This window comes from Fringilla coelebs (assembly GCF_963513975.1).
Source record: "Fringilla coelebs genome assembly, chromosome: 5".
Taxonomy (NCBI): domain Eukaryota; kingdom Metazoa; phylum Chordata; class Aves; order Passeriformes; family Fringillidae; genus Fringilla; species Fringilla coelebs.
Window position 1 is genome coordinate 11,315,538 of NC_140033.1, and position 13,007 is coordinate 11,328,544.

Here is a 13,007-nt window from a genome sequence, read left to right on the forward strand (position 1 = left end):
TGCATGATCCAATAGCAGTTAAGGGAATTTTCAAATATTTACCTGTACTGCTGTATTTTCTCATGTGTATGTGCAATGCTAAGAATGCCTCTCATTATTTATTTTTACACTGCTTGGCATCAATTTGGGGTGGGAAAGAAGGAGAATTTTTTCTTATTTGCTCACTCTAGCTACTGATGTTTAAATGCAAATTGTCTACTCTTAGCTGGATTGTTATTCTTATCTCCCTGAACCTTGTCTTTCTTGTATTGCTCATTTGTTATGCTTTACTATCTGTGAACTGTCTTTTTTTAATTCCTAGAGGCAAATTCCCTCAAGCCTGTTCTAAGATGTACAGTAGTAAACATTCTCTTCTCTCAACTGGTAGAACCATTCATCTACATTTCAAGTCTCATGCTGCTGGAAACTGGAAAATAATCAGAAGATTTGTTTATATATCACTGTTGTTCTAAAGTTCAAACCATTATAATAATAAAGTCCTATCCAATATTCGTAGAGACAAAATGTCAAACAGAAAATATGGACATATCGGGTATTCAGAAGACTAAATCTCAAACAATATTGTACTAGGGGAAGGGAACAAAGGCAATTTTGAAGTTCAATATTTCAGAAAATGTAGGAGATGAACAGCAGGCAAAGGTCTCTTAGTAACTTTTTTTTTTCTTGTGCTAAAATCCAAAATCATAAGACTGAGCAGAGACACAATGCCATGAAAACAGTTTGGTTCACTTTTAGACTTAGGGATGTACTGCCATAACTGAATTTCAATTTCCAGTGAGAAAATTTTATTGGATTATTGGAAACTGACATTTCTGAACACTTGCAAGATGGAAAATATACTAGCAATAACATGCATAAGGGCATGAGTTTGATGATGGATTCTTATGAGTTTACCCAGATTGCTTTATAAAATGTTTAGGAAAACTGTAGTGAAAACTAAAGGGATGATTCTTCTTATTACAGACAAAACAGAGTTAAAAAAATAAATACTGGCCTTAACTATTTGCTGCTGATTTTACTCTTTTAATTGAATTTAGTACTCATGGAAAATCCTAATCAGGAAAATTTTTCTTCATTGAAAAAAATGAAAACAGCCATAAAACAGCTTTCATAAGTGCCTTTCTACATTAACAGACCTTCCTGATCAGGTTTTTGTGTGTTGTGGCTTTCCATAAGAAGCCCTGCTCAAGTGGGATTGCTGCTCCAATTGTGGCCTCCAGAGATCCATTTGAAGTTCAGCCATTCTGGGGCTCTGTGAAAGGGCAATAAATGTGTTGGTGACCTTCTGAGAAGGCTACTGTGGTCTTCCCAGAGCCTAATAGGGTTTGTTCTTGTGGATCACAAAACTGCCAAGAGATTTTAACAAACTTCCCTCCCTTACGACCTGTCAGGTTCAGACCTCAGTGCAGGAGAGCCATTTAAGCACATCAGTAACTTCAATATATAAACAGAGCCACTAAATGAAGCCTGCAAGGTTTTTACTGATTTCCATAATGGGCTATTGATATGCTTAAAATTATGCATTTTTGTTTTTACCCAGGCCTCAGTTTTGTCCTGAGTTTCCAAACACAGGCACTGGCTGTTCAGAGGGGTCAAGTACTAGACTTGAGTGCCCTTCATTTTTCTAATTGTATCTTTAGGTTGTTTTCCTTCTTTTTATATTTGTCATTGCTCAAACTTCAGTACCTTTCTAAGGTGATAGTCCTCTCAGTGCAATGCTGTTAACTCCCCCCCAGAGAGTTTCATTCTTCACTGCTGTTCCTGGCTTATTGCACACAGAGCCTTGCAGCCAAGCAGAGTGCTGACCCCTGGACAGAGTTGGGTTTTTTCATCATCAGCTTGTATGGGGTTATTCTCTCTAAGGTCAATATTTCTGCCTATGGCCAGGGTAAATCCTCTAATGTTATTTAAATTCCTTCCATCAGGTTCTTTCTTCTATAAGTTCAGGGATGAACTTTTCAGCCTGGTTCTCCTAGCAAATACATTGTTTTATTTAAGTGGGAAAAATGAAATTTGAGAGTGTATTACCACTTCATCTCCATCTATGGATTAATAGCTAAGTAGTGGGATTAGCTAGAGAGCTAAGGAAGGTGCCACCTGTGACACACTGGAAGTTTATTTGTAGTCTAGAAATATTTCTTTAAACCTGGTCCTCTGGGGCCATGTTTTTCTCCAGCCTTTGCGGCTTTAAAACAAGATTATCTTCCCTGACTCCTGTAAGATTGTAATTGACTTGCAAATAAAGTAATTCAGAAAAAATAGTCCTTGATTTTAGTCACACTGAAAGAATTACCAGTTATTTTCTTTTTCACAGTATAAACTTATACTTTAGACCTTGGTTTTGCTTTCAGTTAAACACATGTGTTTTGAAAAAATAAATACTAAAAATCCCAGAATCTAGTATTTTCCATTTGTTGCCCAATTGCTAATTTATTTTTAGGTAATGAAGAGCTGAATAGTAGACAATTATTTCACTATGTCTCTGAAGAAAAATAGCTTGTGAAGTATGCTGGAGCATTCTTCAGCTAGGGAACTAGACCTTAACAGGGCTTGGATACAACCAGAATCTGACAATCAAAAGACAATAGTTCATAAATTTTCTACATTTTTCCCCCAGAAAACTACTTTAAAAGGAAGTTATAATCTTTCTGATTGAATTGGCTCAAATCCAACCTCATTAATTTTTTTAATCATGTAGAGCAAGGAAAAAGTCAGAATCTTAATACTTCAACTGCAGGTTTTGTGGTAGCGCCAGTCTGTTTTCTCAGGAATTTGTTCAGATGTTGTAGGAACTGGCAACAGTATAAAGCATATCACTGTGCAGGTCAGAGTGCCTATCAGCCATATTCAGGGTTTGGATGACCTTTTCTCAGTGCCAGTGATGGTGAATTTAATCTTATTAGAAATTTCAGCTGCAGTGGTTGTAGGTCACTGGTGAATTGTATGGAGAGTTTGTGCAAGAGAGAGGTTTCCTATCTGTTTTCATTGTATCTAATATAGATAGATGGGCAGTGATGGGGATCAGATCAGAGTTAAACTGAATGAGTTGAAGAGGAAGCTTCAAAGTCTAGACCCAGAGTTATGTAGGTATGGTTTCAATGATCACATTCTCCAGGTTTACCTTGTAAGGTCTCTGCCACCCCAAATCAGTAAAATTTTACTCTTATGATGTTCTTCCCTTGTCTAAAGTAGAAAGAGAAGGATCAGGGATTTAGTTTGGACATGTCCTAAGTGCGACTCCCTAGGAATGAATGGAAATTTTAATATATGCATTTCATATTTTGGGGAAAATATCAAAATTTTAAAATATCACTTTTTGTTTTTCAACGATCTTTAAATCCTAAAAATTTGCTCTCCATTTCCAGTTTCTTCTTGGGCCACATCAATGTATTTTTGGAGCCCATTCTCTTTCAAGCACTTAACATTTACTTGTTTTCTTCAGTAATCTAAAATATGGATTAGATTTCAATTCATGTATTAATATGTGGCAGTTTCTTTGAAGATCAACTCTAATCTTTCATCCATTTTTGTCCTTATGTGAGCTTGCCGTGAGTAAAGAAATGCCTGGCTAGTCAAGTGCATATTAAAATATAATGCTAATAAAGATAAACTATTGATCTGAAATATGCAACTTTCAGATGTCATCTTCTTTTCATTTTCTTCTCTGCAGCACCCTTTCGTGGTCCCACACCACTAATTTAGCTGCTAGGCTCAAGACTCTTGGGGTTCACTGATGGTGGTTTGCAAAAGAACCATTTCTAAGAACACAATTACATGAATCAGTTGGGTCTAAATGAAATGAAGATTAGTGTCCTCCTTCTGAAAACTGGCTTAAGAGCAGAATTTCATTTGGAGAGAAAAAATGCAGCATTTTTCTATTAAAAAAAAAGTTTTTATAGTATTTTAATGCATGAAAACCATAGTGGTATTAAGTAATTTTTAATGGACATAATGCTTTGTGAGACCTCTAAAGGGGAGGATGACTTAAGTGAATATTTTGCAACCTCTATTGTCTCTGTGAATGAAAAGATGAAGTCTAGTGACAGCCTAAATAAATATGCCTCAAGAGGTTATTGGGATCAATACAAAGTTACCAGCACTCCTATCATTATGTCAAAGGGATGCTCTATCCTTTAGCAACAGAGAGCACATTTTATGATTGCTGCACTTTACAGCAGCACAAGTACAAGAAAGAATCACCACATTTCTACTTTGTTATGCTTTCAACTTCAACCAGGAGGCCAGACACTTTTACTACATCTTAACAAATTCATGTCAAGAATATTCACAAGCCAGCTCTTTCAAAATAAAGGCCTCATTGCTTGAATGCCTTGCTCACTTTGGGTTAACTGCTTCACAGAATCTTGGTTATTCTTTCTTGATATTCATAAAATGCTGCACTGTAACCTTGAAATGACATGGTCAGGTAAAAGGAAAGCCATCAATTTTTTATAAAACTGTAGTTTTTAAAGTCCAAAATAAAATAAAAATACTTCATTGATTATATTTTGATATTTTCCAATTTTTCTTCTGGCCCTTTTCCAAAAGGAAGTAGAATGCAGCAAGAAATAAAGAATGCTAAATGTTGAAGTAGTAATCGTATTAAGCTTTGTCAGTCAGAGCTCATTTTTCCTAAACTTTCCATAATGTCATTCATCTGAATTAATCAACTCAGAGTGTGGTTTGTGTTTTAAAAAGAGCTTCTCCCCATCCCCCCGAGGTACAGCTCAGAAACTGGCAATTGAAAACAGTTACAGAATGCATTAGCGGGATGAAGTTGGCTGCCTCAACCAAAAATTCAGATTGACACAACAATTAGGCAAGACTCTCAAGTAGTTCCTGTGTCAGATACAGCTTCTCAGCTGGATTTGAAGGGGGAATGGCATAAAACCACTCTTGCTAGAGATAAACCTGGGATGATGGGGATCCTCATCCATTTTGCAGAGGACTCCAAGCTGGGCGGGCGGGTAGCAGCGCTCTGCAGACAGATGTGAACATCTTGGATTGGTGGGCCAAAGCCAGTTCAACATGGCCAGTGCCAGGTCCTGCATTTGGGTCACAACAAGCCCAGGCAGCGCCACAGGCTGGGGCAGAGTGGCTGCAGAGCTGCCTGGTGGAAAAAGGCCTGAGGGTGCTGGTCAACAGCAGCTGGACACGAGCCAGCTGTGCCCAGGGGAGCGGGAAGGTCAGCAGCATCCTGACCTGTAGGAGTGACTGGAGAGGCCACAGCTCACATCCTGTGCTCAGTTTTGGGCCCCCCACTCCAAGAAGGACATTGAGGTGCAGGAATATGCCCAGAGAATGGTGACAAAGTTGGGGAAGCATCTGGAGCACAAGTTTGGTGAGGGGCAGCTGAGGAGGCTGGGAGTGTTTGAACGGGAGAAAAGGAGGCTCAGAGAGGACCTTATCCCTCTGTACAGCTCCCTGGAAGGAGGTTGTAACCAGGGGGGTCAGTCTCTTGTCCCAACAAGTAATAGAACAAGAACAAATGGCCTCAAGTTGTGGGAAAGGAGGTTTAGATTGGATACTAGGAAAAATTTCTTGCCCAAAAGGCTTGTCAAACACTGGAACAGGCTACACTTGTAAGTAGGAGTCACCATCCCTGGAGGTATTTAAAATCTGTGTAGAAGTGGAACTTATACACATGATTTAGGTCTAGACTTGATAGTGCTGGGTTAAGAGCTGGACTCGATTTTAAAGGTCTTTTCCAACATAAACTATTCTGTGATTCAGTGATACTTTTTTAGCAACAACATTGCAACATTTGATTTACATAATTAATGCAATTCCTCTTGCCACCTGCATAACATGACAACTCATTATAGTTTTCAAAAAGCTTTACAATACATTACCCTGGAGTGGTGGCTCTCCAGACTAACACAGGTGAAAATCATCTGAACTGTGGTAAAATACTGAAGGATATTTTTGGTAAGCAGGGTTTATATGTATTTCTTCCAGCATTTCTTGCATCATTACAGGGTTCATTCACAGTCAGTGCAAGGTTTTGTCAGTAATTCTCTCTACTTTCTTTTACAACTGTAGAAAAAGATATTTTTCCCTGCTACAATACACACCTCTGCTGAGGAATTTTGCTGCAGAACCTAATTGCTATATTATGTTCTCCATCACTTCTATGATACCTCAGGGAAGAAAAAATGAGAAATTTATAACTGCAAAAGGAATCTTTTCACCCCTTTAGGCAGCTAGATCTTGAAATAGTTTTAAATGGTATTTCAGACATTATTACTTTAGCAGTCATCCTCTTTCTAACCACATCTGGTACTCACCCATCACTTTCCTGTCCACCAAAGGAGTAGTCCTTTTTCACCTTAAAAAAATCCAAAATGAAACAGTTAAGAGTGTTTTCATTAGGTCTTTATTACAATTCAGTTAATGATTCAAAGTTATACTGAGCTAACTGGCAAGATTTTAATTCTGTCCGATCCATGTGGTTTTATCTCAAAATAAAACTCAATCCAGAATTCATCTGGGTGAACTCAACAAGCCCCTTAGATTCAGTTGTTTTAGCAACTCAGGAACCTGGTGCTGTTTTTCTGAAGATAGATCCCAATTGAGTTTCATTTTTTCCACACTTACTCTGTCCCACAGTTCTCCCTGAACTGGCCTTATCTGGTGCAAATCTGAAAACACTCTTTTTCTCAAGCCTTATGATAGAGTATTTAGAACAAAACAAAATATATTTCTGGTTTAGCACTAGTGAGATCATCAACATAGTGACTCAAAAAGAGAACAGGTAAATGGTAACTTTTCAGGAGAGAAGAATTCATGGCTTTGTGACAGTGTAATTCTTTTGGGCTTGTTTGGTTCAAATCACCTACTCAATAGAGAATATGTGTTGTGTCCTCAAATTCATCTTATTCACATGTACTGGAATCTCTGTGCACATCCACCCTCCAAGATGTTCTCTAGCTCTCCTCACCAAACCTTTCAAAAAGCCTACAGATCATCTCAGGCTTCAAAGACATGCTGTGATGAATTTCTAGTAGTTCTGATTATTTGCTACCTCTTCCATCCAGATTATTTGCCTGAGTTGCCCATTTAACTCTTTGGCTCAGATTAATCTCATCCATATTTAGACATCCAACATATGTAAAACCAATCTCATCCATATTTAAACATCTAACATATGTAAAATCAAAGGAGAGAGACAAACCACTCCCAAGAGCCATTGGTGGCTTGGGTGGACTGAGTCATCCTCAGGGGGGCTGTTCCTTCTCCTCTGTCTGAAGAAAGATGCTACAAAGACTGTCCATGACATGGAGACTCCTGAGCAGGGCACATAAATTTACATGCAATGCTCCAAATGTGAATTCTCACACCCTTACATGACTTCTGTTTCCTCAGGGACAATAACATGGGGCTTTGGTTTGAGCGGGTTTTGGTAGTGCTGTAACATCGTTTGTGTCTGATGCTTTGGGCACATCTTTCTGCATGCTATTATTGCATTACCAACAACTTGTGGATTATAAAACAAGATAACCTGATGTGTAATATTATATAATCAGAGCAGTGATGAGACTCAGGAAAACAGATGGAATTCTTGATTTTCTTTTCCTTCACAGGTCTTTTGCTTTAATTTTCAGGGTTTTTTTACTTTAATATCAGTATTGTCACAAAGTTTAACTCTCTTTTCTCATGGCTTCTTAGCAGAACAAGTACTACACTCTATTAGACAGAGCTCTTTCCCATTCAACTCAAGCAACCAAAATGTCCATATTAAAATTTCTAACTTCAGCTTTTCTGTGGTATGAGAAATAGTTTGAAGGAAAAGAGCAAAAATCCTTCTCTCTTATCCTTTCCAGATGCACTTGAAATGACAAGGAGCACCTTGCATGTTGGTGGTAACAAAACAATCTCCACACACAGAATTGCACTAGTAGCTATCTGAATCTGGGAAAAAAGGATGAGAGGATAGGAGGAAATGCCCACACCACAGAACAGTGCTGCTGCAGTTTGAAGCCTGAAGGAACAGGAAAACTTATTCCATATACCCCCAGAACTAGCCACTCATCCATCCCTCAGCTGAGCTGGGGTGGAGAATGTAGGGCATTAATTCATACCAGAGATGGATATTATTGCAATCACATCAAATGGAGACTAAACTGATGTCTAACTCAAGTCCATCAAAAGAGTCACAACACTGACCCCAGGCAAAGTCCAATCTCTTTTTTGTCACACATCTTTAATTTTCTGGACAGTGTCTCTGTCCCTCTTCCTGTTCCTGTACTGTCTGAGTGTACTTAGCTAAATTTATCTGTTCTTTCTTCATTATCATCAGGATAGATTCTTTTTATTATTTTTCACTTAACATAATTTTACCCTGATGAAAAATCCCACCTACATACATTCTGTGAAGCCTGGCAATGCCTGTTTACATACCATGCATCTTTTCTCCCCAACTAATAAATGCTGTCACCAACCAGGTTTTACACCCCATCTGGCATGAACATAACACATTAACCACTTAACCTGAGCCTACAGATAACAACTACTCTTCAGAATTATCTAAATATTATTTAATATTGTCATTTATACTAAAATTGAGTGGTAACACACTCCTGGCAATGAATGCTTCTGGTGTTAGGACTGAGGGGGACAACCAGAGGCCAAAGGACTTTGAATATTCCCAGAGTCCTCATAGTGTGTTAGAAGCACTGTGCTTAGGATGCCATACTGTGAGCAGGAAATGAAAGGCTGTGCATTAAAAATGCCAAGGGTATAACCTCTCTGACAACAAAGCAAAGATTCTTGCCTAATGTTGTATTTCCACAATAATTATTTTTAATATTAGCACATTAATTAACTTCCCACTGCATACAGTAGGTTGCTGTTTGAATATGATTTAGAACCTGTAACACATCTGTGTAGGTTTCTCACAGTGGGAACTACTTACCCAGTTTGGAATCAACAAGTTTTAAAGCTATAAGGTTGGTTTGTGTCCTGCTGATATTTATCATTTCTATAGTCCATTTTTGGATAGTGCCCAGTGACAGATGCTATGTTTTTACCATAAAATACCATAAAGGAAGAGATGCACAAAAAGATGGATTTAGAGAGCTAATTGAGCACCTTGAGAGCTGAAAAGCACCTACACCTTGGGACTTAGAGAATCATGTAAGCACAGCCTGCTCTGGACAGTGGTCTTGGCCAGCCAAACCCAGCTGTGTTCCCGAAATTCTTTGCCATGTGACTGAAAGGACCCTGCTTGCAAGGGCAAAGTGCTAATTTGCACATGCCCCTGAGCATTGTTTTTCAATGTGCCTGCAGGTCTCACCCAGAGCAAGGCTGGGTTATGAGCAGATTCTGCCCTGAATTTCTGTGGTCACCTGGAGCACCTGATGTCCAGGGATGACACTCTGGCCCAAACAGAGAAATTACCCAAATGAGCATCATAGGTAAATGTGGGATAACAATTTGAAAGTTTATTTCTCTGGAAGTGTGCCAGGAAGAGCATTTTTTACTATGCAAAGATCTCAGATAAATGTATGCAAATCTTCTGTGGTTTGTGTTAAAAAGAATGAGGAACAATGATTTCAGGAGTTCTGGCAATCAGACACAGATTCCATTGCTAAATTCTCTCTCATAGATACAAACATACACATAAACATTAATCTAAGCTTTTTATTCTCCAGTCCCAAATTTGTCTCACTCAATTTGGCAAATAGCACACACTCAGTGTGTGTCTGTTAGGAAATAATGTTCTCCCCTGTGCCTCAGCTTACCCTTTTCATCAGTGAAAGCTTCTAATCTAATATTTTTTAAATTTGTACACAGAAAAATGTTTTCAGGCTTAATATATCAAGATAAATAAAATTACACAGAGATGTTTGCAAAAGAACACTGCACCAGTGCTGAGACGTTCATCATAAAGAACAATTATAGCAAATACACTTTGAATATTAAGCCTGAAATGTTTATATGTGTATAAATCTTCAGAACAAATCCTTTGAGCAAAGCTGCTGCTTTCACAAGAAAGTGCTATGCAAGAAAATAAATGAGATTAAATTTTGTTTATGTATATAGCATACAATAATAATAATGCAGCTGCATTGGCTAAAAGCACTAATGACATCACATTAATTACTTTAAAGTGCTACATTGTCTCTACTACAAGTGCTAAAGGTCTCCTAGATGTAGCTGAGTTAAGACAATTCTCCTTTAGTATAAAATCCATTCTTTAAAGGAATCCTTTTTCACTTAATATATATCACATTCATGTGCATGCTAAATGAAAACCAAGAAGAAGACACAATTACTATCTCTAAGCAGTTGAGTTGCATAAATATCAAGGAGAGAGATGTGTCACAAGATTATAACAAGAAGATACAGACAGAATAGTTCAGGCTGAAAAGGAGGAAAAGTGTCTTAATAATGATAAGGTCTATTGGACCATGGAATAGTCTTTAAAGGGAAATAATAGAACCCCATTTCTGGTAATAAGTATAAGCACACTGGAAAAAAATATGAAGTTAAATATGGCAAGAAACAGTCCTGATGTGACTTAAGATGAATCAGCTTGCTGTAATTGGTTTTTTTCAATTTAAATTACCTGTGATTCATGGTGGACAAAGACAAACAGAAAACACACCACACAAGCATTGCAGACTTTTAGGGATAGGAGGAGTTTAACAGATTAACATTTAGAAGACACACCTGCAGACCTATCATTCATTCCATGAAAGCACTTTATATACAGAATATATATTGATAATAACAGATCATACATATTTACGTTTTCAAGTCTCCATTTCTTCCCCTCATTACCTCTGGGCTTCATTTAAAAACAAAACAACAAGGTAATGGACTTTCTGATATTTATCTCTCTAGTTCTTGTCAGAGCACAATCACTATGGAAATTGTGTTGTTAGTGAACTTCAAATTTCTTTTCATTTTTTTTATTGCCATGGATATTTCCTTCCTCATAAGCACTAACATAGAGAGTTGATAACATGCTTTGTTATCTTACGACTCAAGGAAAAAATAATGAAATTGTAGTCTTCTAATTTGAGGCCCTTGAGGTGAAGGCATACAGAAGTATTTTCCATTGGTAGAGGAGGACATTCATCTCTAGGAAAAGGAAAAAATTAGGGGTTGGCCAGAATGAGGCCAGTAACCATAAATTTAGTCTCCAGAAATGCTAAGGTCACAGTTGCTGGAAGGACTGTAGTTTGAACAGCCTCACAAATCTCTGTTCTAGCTATAACATTAACTCTTCAGAGAGGAACCTCTGAAGATTCCTCCACCTTCCAAGTCTCTCTCAGACAGGGACTTAAAAGAACTAATGACTGACCTTGACAAACCCTTGAAAGCCATGTTCTAGAGAGAAGATGACAAAGCACCACAATGTATGGTATACAGATATCTTCAGGATGTCATCCTGCCAGAGATCCTGTGGTACCCTGAAGACCACAGAAATTCCTGACAGTTTCCCATCTGTGCCTACAGATCCAGCATGAGAAACAGAATAAATATTTTAGCTAACCTGGCTACTATTCAGAATAGAAACTGCATATAAAATTGTGCATATAACTTTGCCTGATTGTTGATGTAAATGCTTAATATCTCCAGAAACACAAAATCTGACCCATACCTAAGGATGGGGCACATAAGGTGTCCTGTCACTGAAGACGGAGGTTATTTTGACACAAAAGGGATAATCAAACATGAAGTTTAAGATCTCTGAACCTGTCTTGCTACAAAACTAAAATACATGGCAGAAGCAAGCTGGTTTTGTCTGCTTTCTGCAGCTGAACTCTTGATTGTGCCTGTAGTGTAATGCTATCTGCTTTTATTTACACTCTGCTGCAATAGCATTTTAGTTCTACATTCTGATTCCCTTCCAAATGTAAAGGTTAACAGAATAGAGACTTCTTAAATAAAAATCCTCACCTTACTCCTCTACTTAATATGAAACATTGCCTTTTAGTGTGCAACACATATTTTCACCTCTGATTCATGGTTCTCAGGTGTATGACTTGATGTGCTCACATACACTTTCCATCACTATTTCAAGTACATAAAACCCAACAGCTCTGTTATTCTGGCTGCTCTGATTCTCATCCCTCACCTTCACTAGCAAGACAGAAACAACATGAGCTAGTCCTTGTAGTTAAGTACCTCACATGCCCCTTTTCCTGTGAACAAGTGTTTTGTGTTCCAAGTTTCCATGCCACATCCCCATCAGCTCCTGAGAGCAGCACGTGCATTGTCTGCTTCCGAGTTTGGACCGCGCTGATTGACACACGGACATGCTGACCGACAAACCCGGGGGTATTTCTGGCTTCCCCAAAGCAGGGGGCAGTAATTCACTCCTTCTATACTTGGCTGCAGGTTTTAATGACCAGCTGGTTCTTTATGGGGGTAGAGGGAGGTGGACAGATGGAGGAAGAAAGAGGCAGAAAATTCACTGTTGCTGTTGTGATCAATTGTATGTGGAGAACATAACTTCAGTCTATCTGTGGATTGAAAACAGCTCATAACTGTAATCTAAAGATTTCTGTAGCTATAAAATGACAAATTCTTTTACTTTTTACAATCAGCTGTGTTCTCTAAATATCATTGCTATAGATACCCAGGATAATGAAAAGAAAGATTATTAAATTGCTGACACTTCCAATTAGAATGTAGGATTTAGGGTCATTATAACTTGTTCATACCTGGATGATAAAAGAACCTGCCAGTATCTGGTGAGATCATTTTTCAGAGGAATTCTGGAAGGAACCTGAGAACCAGAATATCAAGCTGTGTAAATCTACTGCTTTGGATAAATTTTTAAAGACTCCAAATAATGTTATAATTTCCAGACTTTGAGCTTTATGTCGGCATGTAGCTAAAACCCTAAGACAGGGTTTAGAGAAAAGCATATAGAAAAAAAAGAGTAATCCTGAAGAAGTTTTTCTTTTTCCCTTAAGTTTGAAGGCAAGTGGCTTGAGCAATTAGAAATACTCTCTTCAAGGGATGAAATTCCCAAATACAGGTGATATTTT